Source organism: Falco peregrinus, chromosome 4, assembly GCF_023634155.1.
Source record: "Falco peregrinus isolate bFalPer1 chromosome 4, bFalPer1.pri, whole genome shotgun sequence".
NCBI classification, from domain to species: domain Eukaryota; kingdom Metazoa; phylum Chordata; class Aves; order Falconiformes; family Falconidae; genus Falco; species Falco peregrinus.
Genome location: NC_073724.1, coordinates 23,969,563 through 23,983,549, shown reverse-complemented (window position 1 = coordinate 23,983,549; position 13,987 = coordinate 23,969,563). Strand labels below are relative to the sequence as shown.

At 35.1% G+C, this 13,987-nt stretch overlaps 1 long non-coding RNA gene across 1 annotated transcript in view; it reads left to right on the top strand.

Annotated features, from left to right (window-relative positions):
- LOC114013008 (uncharacterized) overlaps positions 1 to 12,798 on the top strand; it is a 60,378-nt gene extending 47,580 nt beyond the window's left edge. Inside the window, exon 3 of the long non-coding RNA XR_003555834.2 lies at positions 12,719 to 12,798. This is a non-coding gene — a long non-coding RNA (uncharacterized LOC114013008). The remainder of the gene's footprint in view (positions 1 to 12,718) is intronic.
- Positions 12,799 to 13,987: the final 1,189 nt, after the last annotated feature.

Below are 13,987 nucleotides of genomic sequence, written 5' to 3'. Positions count from 1 at the left end.
TACACTAGAAAATTCAGGCAAAAAGGCTTCTTTTCAGACAACTGGGAAAATATTTCTTAAGTATATAGCAATAACAAGGAGATAAGTAATACCAACATGGTTTGTCAAGAACAAATTATGCCAAATTAATTTAGTTTCCTTCCAAGACAAGGCAACAAATGTTTTAAACAAAGAACAGTTATCACATATTTTGAATTCCAGGTCTATTCTGTGTTAAACCTTATAAGCAAATGAGGGAAACAGAGAAGAGTTGCTAATCACTCACTATAAAACCAAAATTATATATTGCGTGATACTACTCAAGGTTCTGTCTTGGATCTCATTTTACTGGCTTTATTTCTGACTTGCTTTCTGTTGCACTAAATTTCTACGTAAAGGCAGACTGGGAAGGACAGTAGCAATGGTGGAGGACTGGAGTGCAACACAAAGAGGTCTTGACAGATGTAAGAAAAGGGCTGGAAACAAAGATTAAGAGGCAATTCAGTAAAAATATATGCAAAATTTCACACTTCTTTTCCCTGTAAATACATCTGAATGAACAGACTGGACATCAGTGAAAATTGGTGGCTATGGTATTAGGTAGCCTAAAGAAGAAGAGCTTGAAATGAAACATCGTAACAGTTTTTGGATATTCACAAATTAACTACTTATTCCTGATGTCTACTGCTGCTATGAAAAAAAAAAAAGTATGGATCAATATGTAATGAGAGAAACTCAAATTATGCAGAAGAAGGAAAAGACAATGGTGATGATGACAAAGGAATAACTTTCCAATTCTAAAGCTAGTGATGCCTGGGAATCTCATGGGACCTTGTTGGTCAAGGAGCAGTGGACAAGATCTCCTCTTAAACTTTTTCTAAGCTTACATGATACCATGACTCTTTACTTTGGAAGTAGAACATTCTGAGTTACATTTCGTACTTGTTTCTTATGATGAAAATGGATTTGTGCTTCTTCCAAATATATAAACTAACTGGTGAAAGAAAATCTTTAAATTTTGAACTATGCTAATGAGGTCATCTGCCCTCCTGTTAGCTTTTGTGATGGTTAAAGGTGGATCATTAAAACCACGGAAGGAGGGTCATCTTTTCCTTGCACTATAAAGGCATATGTGATGACCTATAGCACCTTCTTTTTAATGTTGATCTGGGAGGAAAAGGAGATCTCTTTTTGGCTTTAATTTAGGAAATGCTATTTCTAAATTAAACACAAATACATTTTTAAAAAGGGAAAATCCAGGAAAGCTTCTTCCTTTTTTGGACTTAGTATTACCCATAACTAGGTTGGTAATGATTTAATGATGACTTTGATAGCAGTATGATTAGTCTTATAATTTGTTATTTCTGAGGACAATTTAATAGGGGTATATGTACAATTGATAAAAACTGATGCTGCAGCAATACCATCATTAAAAAATGCAAAAATCAAATCCTTAGTCTTAAATCTGGCACAAGGTTGGCTCTTTTAAGCACATGCAGTGTTTCTACTGGTTTAAAGGGAAACATGAAGATATATCTAAGATAAGATTTTGTTGCAAGCAACAAAGAAATTTCTTCTCTTTTTGGAAGCAAAGTCTTCAATATGAATTTTCTTTTAATACATTCTCCATGGATAAGCACAGTAACTCCAGAACTATATGGAAATATGATATTTCAGAAACAGCTTCATAATTATTGCTATCCAGTGGTTTAAAATGTCCATTAAGATATTGTTGCTCTCTCTTATAACTGAAAAAGTCATGGCAAATTTTAGTTCTGATACATAGCCATATCAAGTGTTCACAATACTTCCTTAATTATGGTCTTATATTTCAATAAATAATTAGAATATAAAAATCTTATAATCTATTTTATACTCTTTCCAGTACACCTCCCTAACTCCACAGAATTTATATTGTGCTTTGTGTTTGAGGTGACTAAGTAATGTGATTGACTAAAGAGAATATAATGTTGGACTGAAATGTTTTGTGTGACCAAGCTGACTGAAATGGCAAAGATGATGACTGTTTATTTCTTGCTGTGTCACAATAAGTCTCTAGAAAACACATTTCACGGCATGGCCAGTTAGCTGGCAACCATGCAAATAAGCGCCTGAGATATAGGCAGGTACTACAAAGAGTCATGTTCTTCTGTGATTTTTTAAAATTCAACTTTGCAAAATCTACATCTTTAAATAAATAATTCATGTTCATTGATTGTAGCCAGTGACTTCAATACAGAATGATGTTCAGAAAGATGTCAGAAAATTTAATCTTTAATCATTAGATTTAATACTTAGTGACTTGTTCAGAAAGGAGTACAATTTTTTTCTCCCAAATCTGGTAAGAGTGAGAAATATAAGACCTACCAATAATTTATTTTTCTATTGCACTTATGTTACTACATCTCAGTAATCATCAATGCTTATCTGCTGAAACAGTGCATTTCAAGTTGCATGACTGAAATCTTGTAACTGCAATACTGTTTTCTGCTGAATAAATAATGATGAATATGTATCTGAATATATGAGCATGTATACATCTATATGCTTTGCTACTAAAGGTAAGTAAACTTCTCCATTGATTACAAACAGCAAACATGTTTGTTGCTGTACTACGTTACTGAGCATTTGGAACCTAGCCATGTGTAATCCAGTGGCTGTTAGAAAAGAAAACAGAATAAATTAGTATTATTTTGTAGCTTCTTTGCCTGACATCAAAAGTTTAAAAACTCGGAGTCAGACTGCCTCTGTGGTATGTATTCATGCTGTTGATTTCTTAGACTTTGTGTTCTCTTTGTATCAATAAGAATAAAGAAGATTCCAAGAAATATAGAAATATAGAAGAAATACGTAGACTCGTAAAAGCAGATTATTTATTGGTAACTTAGCTGTAGAAAAGTTCTATGTATAGCAGAATTCGAGAAAAAGAAAACCTGCAAGAGAATCAAGTCTTAGATATTAGCAGAGCTCAAAAGCAACAACAGTGTTGAAAGCTGAGTGAAACAAAGCAATGTATTATCCTAGAGATTGATCTTGTGTGTTTAATTGTATGCATTCTAAGTACTTCCAGCAAAGTCATTGAGACTACTTGGAGTGCTTGAAGCATGTGCATAAATCTTTACAATAGCAGGGCTCAAAAATCAATACAGTATGTACCTAATCATTTTATATTAAGAAAATACTGTCGTAAAAATATGAAGTGCCTCATCTGTCAGGATCTGAGGCATATTCTTGATTAAAAATGACTACTTATAGGGTATGACTCTCCAGTAGAAGAAAGCCATCTCCTTGATCACTAGAGTAGCTGATAGAGAACAGATTTTAAAGATTCTTTTGCTGGTTTTGTTTTAATTATTTTCCTGTACTGTTTTGGAAAATAGGAGAAAACAACATGACTTTCTTTGTGGAAATAGTGACAGCTTCAAAATTTTGCAAAAACTGAGGGAATAGAGCAATGCTTTACTTTGGCTATGACAAACTCAGCAACCTGTTCATTTTCTGAGGAAGGAAAATATGAAGAAATGTCAGGAAAACTTACTAATTATATTAATTGAATATCTTCCTTCTGTCTTTTAAAAAGAAACTTTAAATATAATTTAGAAAAATATCCTGGAATTATTTTTATTTTTGTTTTTATTTTTATTTTTTATTATTTTTATTTAAATTGGCAAGGATGAGATTCTATTTAAAGTTTAAAACAGTTTATGATAATGGACTGAACTTGCCAGAGTTTGTTGCAATTAAGTATATAAAACTCTGACAATGCTGACTGGTGAGTGATCTTCAGAGGTGGTAGTAGTGGGTATATACTTATAGGGATCAAACACATCTGATTATTGAGTTCAAACTCTGAAATGCTGTGTATTTCTACAAGAGAATTACAGTAAAGTATCAATATTGCTATAGTTGAGCATGAAACCACCTCTCTGTATCAAGGTCAAGACTCCTATCTAATCAGATATTAACACATTCATTCAGATTGTCTTGCAATCCTTTGTCCCTCATGGACTGCACGATAGGCTTAGTGACCCCTAATTATGGTCACAGAGAAAGTCATTAATGAGATAGTGCCCTTTGGCTCACATACACAGAGCAAAAACAGAAGCAAAAACCCTAAACCCAACAATAAAACAGCAACAAAATGCAACAAAACGCCAACCAACTAATGAAAACATGCTTCCAAGCCTCTCCAAATAGAATGAATTTGAACCCAAAATTTACAGTATCTGAGAGTATCTATCTATCTATCTATCTATCTATCTATCTATCTATCTATCTATCTATCTATCCATCTATCTATCTCTCTATCTATCTATATCAGTCAAATAAGGTAGTTTTCCCTCCCAAGTTCTGTTTTGTTCTGGGTTTAGTTTTCGATCAAGGAAATGGTGTGATTGAAGGCAGCAGGGGGAAAGACACATTGTGGGGAACCCAGAGTAATGCTGGAAAGCAAGACAAGAAGTGTACTGGGGCCATAAATTTCTGCTGCATTCTAACAGAAATTGGGAGGTGGCTGGGTAGCCTAGTGATGAACAGAAGAATTTATAGTTTTAAATATTATCCTCAGTGTAAGGGAAAGGGATGAAAATTATAACACATGTGGTACTATTGCTATAAAGTAGGCTAAGTGTTTGAGTTTGGGGCTAACATAGATTGCTCCTGTTCAAAAGTTCTCACAAGGTTTGCATTAGCAACCAGAAGCCACCATAGTCTGTCCATAATTGGCCATTTGCCATATTTCCAGGGTATTCTGCATCATCAGGAGATGAAAGAACAGAATTAAGTTTGGATTGACATATGTATATAACACTGTTAATTGTTTAATTTCAAGTGGTAGGAGTACTGTTAAATCTAATATGCTGAAAGGCTAATTATGACATGTTAACAAAGGTATATTTTATACCTTTTACATATATATTTATAAATATTTGTATATATGCTTATATACATGAGGACACTGGTGTATGTATATATATATATATACATGTACAAACAGAGTGGGCCTAATTTAGAAGCTTAATGTGTTCTGTCACCCTGAAATATGATTGTCAAAACAGAAAGAGCAGTTCAGTTCATCAGCCATACCTTCCTAAACTGAATAAGAGAGAAGCAGGCATCCCTGGAAACCTATCAAGACAGATCATATCTACTCAAGTTGGAGACTTCCTTCTCTAAGTTGACTAGTTGCTGTGGAAAGAAGGTCAACTAAATTGCTATAAAGACTGTAAGTAGATTTAAAGCCAGCCTGGGAGTGGGTTCCATTCTGGTTTTATTGTATGTATTATTGTTCTTAATCTTTTTAATACCTGTTGAATGCTTCTAATTCACATCCCAGATTTAGATTATCTGCAGAGATGGTGGCTTTATCCCAGTCAGTGTCCAAACTCCAATTAAATTAAATCCAGGTCAAAGGTTCAATTCAGATTGTTGATACACAGGTATCGATTCATACCAAATATGTATGGAACAGGACTGGAAGGTAACCTATTTGCAATTGCTCCTGCTTTACTCCAGCAGAGATTTGTTTTATTCTACCAGTGTATTCATCAGTCATTTGCCATTCTTTCAAGTTTTGGGCCTAGTAAGTTATTACAACTAGCTGTGAAAAGATATTTGTTGAATACACATTCAATGGATTTTTTTTTCATCATTTTCTACCCTGAATTTTAGTGTCCATATAAGCACAACTTGACATACATAGTATGACAATTAGTACCATTTCGTGTATTCTAATATGAAAACCTGAAGAAATTCAACTTTGTGTTTCAACACCCAGCTGCTGTTGACCAATGGGCACAGTACTGAGAAGGTAACACACTGCAGGCAATGTCACTCAGACTTGGTTCTTTGTGATGGCTTCAGTTTTAACTGATGTTAAAGGTTGAGTTAAGAAATTTTAACTTTTGCCTGTAAGTAATTGTTTCTTATGGACAGCATGTTGCCTGTGGCCGTTAATTGAGGTCACTGATTAATAAAGGCAAACCTTATTTTGATTAGAAAAATGGAAAAATAAAGCTATGAACAAGAAAAGAGAATTGTAAAAATCTGAGTCAATCTTTTAATGAATATATCAAAAAAGAAATGGACTTTAAGGAATAAAGCAATTCATATAAATAATTTATCAAGCGTATTTTCCTCATTAAGGATAAATTTACTGTTGCTGGGACAAGTGTTCAAGCTGTTGTGAAGGTTTCACTCACATTTGGTAAGCAATGCTTAGTGATTCATTCTCAAGAATGGGACTTAAAATCCCTGATATCGCAAGATGCTTGAGGTGGATGATGGCATAACTGCCCGTTGGAGTACACAATTTTTTCTGGTGTATATTTGTTTATACAAACAGATCATAAGGAAAAACCTTAATATTAGTTAAATAACTACATAAGGAAAGAATAAAACTGAAGAACTCCTGAAAGAGACTGAGGATAGGAAAATTTTTTACTGGATATATTTTTTGTGAAAACTATATGCCTTATAAAACATACTGCAGTTTTGAAACGTGCCTCTACAGACCATTCAAGAATTATTGATTTTCAGTGATTGCCAAATATGTAAGAAACCAATAATAAAAAGTACATAACCATCTACATTGAGCAAGTACTAATTCTGTCACATTGGATAAAATGGTATGGGACAGAATTTTATATAAGATACGGGCATTCATATTTTGTCTAAATGTCTATCTTCATATAATGTACATGTGCACTGGATCTGGTTAAGAATTTTCTTGAAGGACTGATGAAGCTCTGAGATCTGAGCGCTTTTAGAAATTTAACCTGTCAAGAATTATCTTGATTGTGTATTTGAGATTGAAACAACACATACTTTTGAATGATAATGTTTCCTTTCTCTTATCCTATTAAAGTTTTTATAAACTGTAATAGGAACTATACTTATCTAACCAGGAGTAGGGTTTCCCTCTACACTTAAGATAATAATTCTATCACCTCATAAATATTTGAACAAATCAGTTCTGAGAGGAGTAGGAAAAAACAGGCATCTAAGGTAATTGAACTATAAAATCTTCTGGAATTATATTTTCATGCTCGTGTTCTGAGCTTTAACATTGATGCACAACAAACTAAAATCCTCTTACACAGTAAAACTGAAAATGCCATTTCAAAAGAAAGAGAAGAATATCAAGTATTTTAAATGTTGCAGGGCTTACTCATGAGTCTAGAATATCAATAAATCAGATTCTGTAAAAGGATCCTGACTCTCTTTAATTTTCAGCAGAACTTGATAGAATAATGTTTCAGTAGTTTTTCTGTTCTTTCTAATTAAATAAACAAACAACACCAACCACTCCCAAGATTAAAATGCATACAGAACTCAAGAGAAATTTAATTTAAAACAACTTTACAGGAGGGACATAAAGGTAGCTCACTGTCTTAGCTTAAATAAAACTCTATACAATAAACTGTATGCATTTACCAAAAGTCGGAGAAAAGAAAATTGCACATACGAGAAATGAGTGTGTGTCTTGCTGTGTTTCTCTCAGAAGCTAGGGGAGTGAGTATTGCTGGGGAATGTGAGAAGGGTGACAACAAACTCCCTAATTTTGAGAATCCTCACAATGACATCCAGAAAATTTCCCTGCAAATAGATATTATTTTTCATGTGAAAGTGTAAAACAATATTTTCATAAAAGATAATCTCAGCAAAGTTTTGTACTTCCTAAAGTATATACTGGTATGCATGACAATGGGATATTTCATGGGTGGTTTCAAACAAATGCTAGGAGAAAACTGGGTCACGAGTGCTAGAAATGGCATAGATATACTGTTAAGGGATAAAGCATAGATATACCATTACAGGCTAAATAAATGAATGAGTTGGGCTACCATGCAAATGTTTCTTCAGGTGGTCCTATTTCTTTGTAGAAAATTAATTAACATTTAATCCCAATTTTTTTTTCCATATGGTATTTTCCTTTTTGTTGAGTACCAATTAAAAAGCTGTTACAGGAATAATCTATAAGATATGGTCTACACTCTATAGGATGTTAACATACCCTTTTGATGTAACAGGATCTAGTAATAAAGGATGAGATAAGAATTAAAATGTTGGCGAGGAATTTTTTAGTGTGTATTTTTGGTAACATAGGGCATCACATCAAAACCTAGATGTCTACACAATATGTGTTCAAATTCCAACACAATTTTTCTCTGAAAAGTTTTCCAGCTCAAAATGAAATTTTGGATATAAATAGGTGGGCAACAAGGGCTAACCTAACCCATCACTAACCCAAAGGTGTAAATGTGACTCACCAGGAAGACTGGAGACCGAAGTTTGTCTTCCTGCTCTGTCTTGAACCTGCATCTTTTATATTCAAAGTGAATGCCATTACCAGTGAACTATAAAGTTAATCTCTTTCTCTGACCTAATGAATATTCATTTATATAAACAAAATAGAACAGTCTCAGTAACAAGGAAGGAAAGACAGAGAAATGTAGGTTATTCATATGTATTATACTGATTACAGGGGCCAGAAATTCAAAATGAAAGCTGACATTCACTCATTCTGCCAAAAGGGAATCACAAAAAGCATGCTAAAAGCAAATAAGCAAACAAGACTAGTAAATACTGATAAAATTACATGTTTTAAAGATTCTGCATGTCTGTAAGAATGGCTTGTTTCAGTAATAGCTTGAATTTGTAATTTCCAGCAAATGGATTCTTCTGTAATCCTTATGCCCCCTCCCACACCCTTCCTGTTAATTAAAACTCTGCTTGTGCTGCTGCTGTCAGCTCATCACAGCTGCAATATCAGCCTTAAAAGAGCCAGGCAAACTGGATCCATCTTTTCCAGAATGTATGTTACAGACAGTCATTTGTCTTACATCACTTTTTTACAAAAGAAAATTTATAATCTTTGTAAGTCTCACAAATGTAACTTCTTGTGCCAGCCAGGACATCAGTCTCTAATGCTTTGCAAGATACTTTTGTATGTCTCTCTTTCTGGTTTGGATGCCTAAATCTAAATTACTTTTGTAACTATTCAGATTGATTTAAACTTTCTTCAAAAGCTATCACTCCCATTTTAAGAGGAAAAATTGTAATCCATGCATGCCAGATTTATGATGAAAAACTGTCAAAATGAAAAATTAGTGGCATAAGTGAAAGTTTCAATGTTTCGTATTGCTAAAAGTCATAAGATTTAAAAAAGTGTAAAGAAAGGTAAAAAAAAGGTATTCTATTTAGATTTGGGTTTTTTAGTGAAATGTGTACTTATTTTTATAGATGCTTCAAAGTAATGAGGGGAAAACCACTTTGTTGAAGAACTTTTAATTTATACTTTCAAAGCATACCCATATACTGATGTCATAATCTGGAAAGAAATATCCTTAATGTTTATCCCTAGAAAATAAATCAAAGTACCTAATTATAGGTTTTGAAAATCAATATTTCACTTTAAAAGCTCCCATATTCTATTACTTAATGTTTCAGCTGAAGGCCTGCTCCTCTTGTGTGTGAGTTCCCAGCATTTAGAAGTATAATCTTGCTGTTATTGTCCCCAGTCACAAAAAAAAATAATGGAATTCCACTACAATGTCATATTCATACTCACTTAGCAATACTCATTACCCCTAACCTTTTGCCTTAATGGTTCTTATATTTTAAATCTACATTTGTAATATTTGATGTAAAAATATACACCCATTGATTCAGCTCTAAAGGCCACCCAAAGAAAGAATGTGAGCTAAAAGGAGAGGGTGCAGGACTATCAACTGTTCTATGTTAGTTGTCAGTTTTCAAGTCAGGATACTTTAGACACGTTTTTAGTCCTTTGCATCCTGTTAAATGAGTTTTAAGTAGGTCAGATGGGGTTCTCAGCATAAAGGTGTCTGTCTCTGTGTAATGTGGTTCAAATGGCTGTAGGGGGGCGTGATTCATTGTACATTCCACATCACTTCCAAATATAACCCTGCTTTTTTTGTGTGCAGATCACTGTATAAAGAAGTTATTTAAAGAAGATTTAATAATAGTGATACCATATATTTTTCTATATTGTGCTATATCAATTTCTTCATAATAAAGAATAATCAGTTTATTACAATGACGTATTTTTGATGGATTGAATTGAAATTGTCATTCATTATTATAAACACTATTATTTAAGATCATATTAAAAATACTGTAACTAGCATTTTTCTTGATATCTACTATTTATAGTTCATGAGTATATATATGTGCCTGTGAATATGAAAGAGATGTAAACAAAGTGATACCAGGCATGTGGGGAAATCAGCTATTGTGTTTACACATGCCTGAACAGCAACAAATTTTCTAAGCTAATTGGCAATGTGTGGTGCATTTCGAGGGCAGGAATCAACATTATTAATAAGCTGAGAAAAGATATAGATATTTCAAAAGAATAAATTTATTTAGTTAAGCAGAGGTTTGATATTAAAGTTATCCACAATATGAAGGTATCAGTTTAATAGATAATATGATTTTCTTATTTCATTTGTACTAAATATTTAAGTCAATAACAATTTTAATTAATTTATTTTTAAATGGAATTTTTGCAAGGGAGGTGAGACAAATCTTAGAGGAATGTAAAGGACTACCTGCCCAGTTAAGAAGGAGAGGTTGATATCACCTTTATGGTTAATTTCACCCAGAATTAGATGGCTGAAGAAGGAAAAAAGTGCCTCTGGGCATAGCCATCCATAGGGGATGACTGCATGATTATTGTGTTTGGCTTTTAATCAGTTTTTGCTTGATAACTGTTTGTGTATCAAATGGCTGCAGGCTTCATGTTGAAAATGTTAACTCAAGAGGGGACCCAAAGGTCCCCTGGCTTAGCGCTTTCTCTCCAAAAGCAGTCAATAACCGTTGCCTAGCCAGAGGAACGTAGTGCAAACACAGTGTGATTCTCCTCTTGTATGCTCTTCTTACCACCTGTCAAATATCTAAGCAATTCCTAAGCCAGTGCAGCCATCCAGACAGTTGTGGTCTTCCAAGACTTCTTGTACTCTCCAATCTCTTAACAACATCACAACACAATTGCTCACCACCAGCTGACTGATGCCCAAACAGTCCCTGAGCAGCAATCAGTGGCTCTGAACACTTTTCCCCAATATATATACTAAATATGACGTTCTATGCTATGGAATATCCCTTTGGCTAGCCTGTGTCAGCTGCCCTGGCTGTGTCCCCTCCCAGCTCCTTGTGCAGCTGATCACTGGCAGAGCATGGGAAACTGAAAAGTCCTTGATTTAGGGTGAGCGCTACTCTGCAACAGCTAAAACATCAGTGTGTTATCGACCTTATTCTCATACTAAATCCAAAGCACAGCACTGTATCAGCTACTAGGAAGAAAATTAACCTTATCCCAGTTGAAACCAGGACAAGAGGTTATTACTAGGCCATTACTAGGTTCTTTCTTGAGTTAAACTGTAACTGAAGGAGACATAGGAAATAGAGGAGGAGAGGAGAGGAGAGGAGAGGAGAGGAGAGGAGAGGAGAGGAGAGGAGAGGAGAGGAGAGGGGAGAGAGGAGAGGAGAGGAGAGGAGAGGAGAGGAGAGGAGAGGAGAGGAGAGGAGAGGAGAGGAGAGGAGAGGAGAGGAGAGGAGAGGAGAGGAGAGGAGAGGAGAGGAGAGGAGAGGAGAGGAGAGGAGAGGAGAGGAGAGGAGAGGAGAGGAGAGGAGAGGAGAGGAGAGGAGAGGAGAGGAGAGGAGAGGAGAGGAGAGGAGAGGAGAGGAGAGGAGAGGAGAGGAGAGGAGAGGAGAGGAGAGGAGAGGAGAGGAGAGGAGAGGAGAGGAGAGGAGAGGAGAGGGGCTGCAGGCCCAAAGTCTGATAATGTCAGAATTGCAGAGCTACAGACAGTGCCATGAAGAATGTCTGTATTGCACCGCTGGTAAAGGAAAGGATTGTGCAAGATATGGACAAAATCTGTAACTGGAGGGGATGGTGAGGGGCTCCATTTTGGAGTGCAGAGCCTTTCAGAACCAGGAGAGACCAGTTTAACCTTTTCAGTAAAACCATGTAAGGCTAAGACTGCCAAGGTAGTGGTGTGAGACTTAGCAAATCTGGGTATGGGTGCAGCAAAACTGAGACCAAAGAGGGAAAAGTAATTGTTGGTGTGTTATTTGGGAGGAGATTGGGGGGAGAGAAAGTGAAGCAGAAGAGTGATAAAAGGGGAGGGCGGAGGAAGAGGGAAAAGGGATAAGGAATAATGCAAATCAAATGATGATGTGCCTACTGAGCAGTCCTGGTCTTGATCCTTGCAATAGAAATTATGGCAACAGAATCACCCTACTGCTCTGACCATACTATGTATGTCAAACACACTTTTCCAGTCAGGAGGACCAGAGGGGAGAGGGTGCTTTCTCTGACTGGGAAAGGACCATTTGGTGTGACCAGTGTTGATGGTCATATCCAGCCTAAGGGTAGTGGCTTCTTCTAAATCTCTTCCTGATAATGACTCAGGTGAGTTTTTTACAATGCACAAGCTATAATTTGGGAGTGGGTCTCAGCTTCTCATTGATGTTATTTGTGCAAAGAGATGGATCTCCAGAAAATGAAAAGAAGTTTTGTGCAGCCAAAGCATCTCAGCAATAATCCATCTTTGCACCCTTTGAGGCTGTATCGCAATTCCCTCCAGTGCGTTTAAAACTCCCACCCTTTACAGAGATACTGTTTGGTTTTTTACATTGCCGAAACGACATAATGAAATGTAAGAAGTCTGAACATCTCATCTTATATTTTTGTTGTTTGTATCATTTACAGATGATCATTGGACTTTAGTTGCAACTTTGCTAATTCATGTTACATATGTGACATTGCCCAATTGCAGAAGGATATGGCCAATTAGTCCTCTTGGATATGAAGCAGTAAAGATTTTCTTTATATGTGAAGATTTTCACATAAAATGAAGGGGGAAAAAAGAAAGAAAGAAAGAAAGAAAGAAAGAAAGAAAGAAAGAAAGAAAGAAAGAAAGAAAGAAAGAAAGAAAGAAAGAAAGAAAGAAAGAGAAAGAAAGAAAGAAAGAAAAAGAAAGAAAGAAAGAAAGAAAGAAAGAAAGAAAGAAAGAAAGAAAGAAAGAAAGAAAGAAAGAAAGAAAGAAAGAAAGAAAGAAAGAAAGAAAGAAAGAAAGAAAAAAAGGAAGAAAGAAAGAGAAAGAAAGAAAGAGAAGTTGATTTAAGTTATAAAATGCAAGTTAGTGAAGTTAAGAAGATGCTTTCTGGAGCTTAATTGTAGATTATCAGTATTAAAACTTGTACTAGACTCTTGGGTAGTACACATAAATAAAAATATCCTTTTGACTTAATTCCTAACCCATTCTATCATTCACTGTGCCAAGTATCTTCTGTGAAAAAGGGACCTTCAGCCTTCTTTGGTGAAAAGCATGTGTACAATTCTGCTGTACTTTAAGAATTTCCAGTTACTAGATGGCTCTTCATGATCATAGTTACATAGTATTCACAATCCTGTTTAGGGTACTCTTATCTTTCAGCTGTAAGTAGCAGCAGTAAATAACCTATCTAATTTCTATCACTGCTTTCTTAAAGTATAACAGCTGCCAAGCTTCAATTTTTAAGAAAATATTGGTGCATGTTTTGCCTCCAACTTCAGTTTCAACGTACAGTGTTATGATTGAAACGAATTTTTTTTTAAAAAATTTTCATTGCTTAATAGATTTTAAGTTATTTGTAAGAATGTGTTCACTTTATATTTTCCTTCTTACTCTGTGTTGCCCTGTTATGTTTTTAGGGTTTTGCTGTTATTCTTGGTTTTAATACCTTCATATGAATCTGATTTTAACTGTTTAAAATGTCAGTAGAGACATAGCTGGATGGACAGACTCCTCACCCCATGAGACTGTAGCTGTGGAGTCCAATTTATTCTTCATTTGTGGCTGTTCAATCCTCCTGATTCTGCAGGGTTTGTAACCAAACACTATTTATCTTTTCATTTCTGCTTAGAGAAGGTAGCTCCACAGTGAAATGTGCTCGCTCATCATCTTTTACTCCATATATACTCACACAAGTACTCCAT